The 3,752-nt window shown below is 43.3% G+C and overlaps 1 long non-coding RNA gene across 2 annotated transcripts; it reads right to left on the bottom strand.

Moving 5' to 3' along the window:
* Positions 1-251: 251 nt before the first annotated feature.
* LOC123111360 (uncharacterized) lies at positions 252-3,043 on the bottom strand. Of its 2 annotated transcripts, XR_006454413.1 has the most exons (4): positions 2,694-3,043; positions 1,596-2,535; positions 603-692; positions 252-464 (listed from the first exon to the last, which is right to left on the bottom strand). It is a non-coding gene; the product is annotated as an uncharacterized lncRNA (long non-coding RNA). The 2 variants fall into 2 exon arrangements; XR_006454412.1 differs by lacking the exon at positions 603-692 and having other exon boundaries at positions 2,694-3,039.
* Positions 3,044-3,752: the final 709 nt, after the last annotated feature.

Below are 3,752 nucleotides of genomic sequence, written 5' to 3'. Positions count from 1 at the left end.
ATGTCCTTGCATAAGCTTCACATGCGACGTGATAAAATAGAAGTAACCTCCGCTTCACACAACCCCATCATTTGACATGGTTTGACATTATCTAAATGCTAGTCAATATGACGCTAAAACAAACTTGTATAGCATACAGAATAAGAGACTGCATGGATTATCAGTTAGCACAGGAACTCAAGTGAGCCAACTGATGTGTGTTTCATCATTCATGGTAAACATGCAGAGAAAAGAGTTTATACTCATCAGCCAAACATAACTAAACATTTTATAAACAGCACACACATTGTCCATACAAAAACAGGGGGAAGATATAAAAATCTTGAATTAAACCTTCCCAATTTCAAAACCAAGCGCAGCCACTGTTCTCAGCAGCACGGTAATCCAAGCCACATCTTGCAGAATGGAACCATGGAGTTGGTGTCTACTCCAAGCCATGTCGCATGTTTGTGCTTCACCAGTCCCTGCAATTAAAAATTGGCAACTCAATAAGCCATTTCCATCAACACTTTTGCAACCACTACACTGAAATCTACAAGGAAATTGTTCAAGCATTTGTGCAACATCCAGAGAGTAAAATAATAACCATGATAGTTTCCTACCCGAAATTAAAAGAATCTGGTCTCATGTTGGGAGTGGAAGCATCATGCTGACATATCCTAGACTTGACTCATGGCGTTTGAAGGGACAGTCTGAACTTAAATAATTAGAAACAAGGCATGCAGATTCGCAACAGGATGAAAATTTGAACAAAAAATGCTACTATTAACAACATAATGCAGGCAAATTAGGTGCTAAGATAAGGAACAAATTATTTACTTCTAAGGTTGTCAGAATCGCGATCTTGAATCGGATCGGAGCTTCGATGGTAGGATCGCAAATCGTAGAATCTTCACTAGCAGGATCGTAGAAACGTAGATTCTAAGAACTAAAATCGTAGAATCATAGGGGTTAGTTTGGATCGTAAAGTCGTAGAATCGTATAACAGAATCGCGATTCTGACAACCTATTTGCTAGCGGGTTATCATTAGGTAAAGACAACAAAGGCAACACTTAGAAAATCATACAAAAAAATGACTATAGGACATCTTTACACTTATACATACAGATCCCCGCTTCGGTAATATAACTCAAGCCCATGGGATAGCTACATGTTTGAAGCTATCCATATTATATTATGCGTGATTGTTGATGGTACCTTCTCTTACACAAAAACTCAAAATGACAGAACTCTTTTGCAGCTACTCATTCTAATCTATGTAAAAAAAGGCAAATAGCCAAACTGAACTTTCTTAGTTGGAACTTAGTACGCGCCCTGATGTTCATTGCTACAATATTGAGCATCATGCCTGCTTATAATTTAGACTGAATACCAAGAGTCCAGAACAGATCTGGGATTGCCAAGTGAGTACAACATTTTATGGATATGGGGTTTCAAATTTACTCACGGTAGGAGGCGATGTATGGCCTTGGCTACAACAGACACATGGTGAAAATCGTATCTCTGGGCTAAAATGCATTATAATGTAAGCTTGGAATCGAGGACTCTGACAAGAATATTTAATGAACATGGTCACCAACGAACTAAACTTTACCTTGCCATCAGAAAGAGAGACTTCGGGAACTGAAATACTCATTGGGAAGGCCTCGACATCCTCAGAGTGGCATACCGAGGAAGAATCATGGACGGATGGTCACCGGCCTCTCATACTCAGTGGGAAGTCCTTGCCAACAATCTTGATCCGCTGTAAACCACCATCACACCACGCCGGCCATGGCATCTTAGGCCGTCATACACGCAGCGGCTTACCTAGGACCAAAACTGAGGTGTGGCGGAGTTAGCAGGACAAACCAAATAGTCTTATACAAAACTGCAAGCAATTCACATTCGAATTGTATTGGTGAATCACACTTATAAAACCAAATGGAGTCACAAAACTACAAACCTACAAAAATGCACATCACTATAACACTTACAAAATATCTCACACCACTAATGTTGTAGGATTCTCAATGTTACCGTGAACGAAATTGTAATGGAAGATGGCAATGTGAAATAGTACATGAGCAGTCGGGAGCTTCAAGAAATAGAATCACCTTTTTTTTAATTTAACGAAGGCCACAAAATTTTGAAATCTCGGTTAAACTTGGCTTCTCCATGACGCCCTGCCGTAGACTGATAATGCAGTACAGATAAAAGAAAACTCAATTTCCTACACATTTTTAATTAGCACTGACATACATTTCTATGTGTGGTGATAGAGAAGGAATCCAAATTCCCTCTGATGACCGAAATCTAAAAGACTGTAAAACATGTTTCTATTTGCAATCAACATCAGAGGATGATTTATGAGAATATGAAATGAGGAAATTAAGAATAAATGATTTGGCAGAAAGAAACAACACTTAGTTACATATTTCGCAGGCTCCTTTGACCCATCGCTTGTGTGCAACCATGAAACCTGTCAGGCTCTGAATGCCAGATGCTGCTCCTGTGCGTCCTTCTGTGGTTCATGACAAACTGGAGGGAAACACCTGCGATTGGGTCGGAGAGGCGACGGGATGAGGATGGAGCCGTGCGACAGAGGAGCATGTGAGCACCACATGCCCAGCAGGGCAATGCTACGCGTTGCTTGAGAGACGGCAGGCAAGGCCCATAGCAAGATTTGGTGGAGAGGGGAAGGGATCCATACCACAAAAACCGAAGTTCAAGGCGGAGTTTCCGGTGGCGCGTGGATGCAGATGACCGGTGGCGCGTCGAGGTGGAGATCTGGCGGCGCGTCGAGGTGGAGGTGGCGGCGCGTAGCACCTCCTCAGTCGCCGCCAGGCCTCTCCTTTTTCTCCCCTCTCCTCCTCTCCCAAAGATAAGCCGCTACCGCGGTCGGCTTGACCCGCAGCCATCGGCTGGCCCTGCCGCTGCCCATGACCGGCGCAACGCAGGCGACCGGTCGTGCCACGAAGCCGCCCCTCGCTCGTGCAGAGTGGTCGGGTTTGTTTCCCGTGTATATACTGTGCCCTTTTTCCCGTCGCCGAACAAATGCGGGTGCGGCAGTCTCCGTGTAAATTGGACGTGGGCTTTTTTTTAGAAAAGGACGTGGGTCGTGCGGGCGTGGGAACGCCAGAGTTTTCGTTCGCCTTGATGATGTTCTTTTGTTTAATACTCCCTTCGTCATATAATGTAAGACGTTTTTTGACACTAACGTGGTATCAAAAAACGTCTTACATTATGGGACGGAGGGAGTAGTAGTGTAGATAAATTGGACGTGGGTTATTTTTCTAGAAAAGGACGTCGATTGTTATCGTGCGGGCGTGAAAATGCCAGAGTTTTCGTTCGCCTTGATGATGTTGTCTTGTTTAATACTCCCTCCGTCCAGAAATACATGTCGGAGAAATAGATAAAAATGGATGTATCTAAAACTAAAATACGTTTAGATACATCGATTTCTCCGACAAGTATTTCCGGACGGAGGGAGTAGTAGTGTAGACTAATCATCGTATCTATCTATAATATTTCTAACACACAAATATTTGAAGATAAGTTTATTACTTACGTTTTACAAATATCTTAAAACAATAGCGCACGCAAAATGGGCCGTAGAATCTGCAGCCCATTTACGCTCCACCTGCTCCTCTTTGAGTACATATAAGGTTGGACCTCCTACTCAGCGCTGTAGGCGCCGGTTCGCGCGACGAGGAGCAGGCCGGCCCATCAAGCTGCTGAAGCAAAACGCGTAGGCAAAAAATTCCAGATA

Source organism: Triticum aestivum, chromosome 5B, assembly GCF_018294505.1.
Source record: "Triticum aestivum cultivar Chinese Spring chromosome 5B, IWGSC CS RefSeq v2.1, whole genome shotgun sequence".
Classification (NCBI taxonomy): Eukaryota; Viridiplantae; Streptophyta; class Magnoliopsida; order Poales; family Poaceae; genus Triticum; species Triticum aestivum.
The sequence above is the reverse complement of the archived record's forward strand: the minus strand, read 5'-3'. Positions and strand labels throughout refer to the sequence as shown.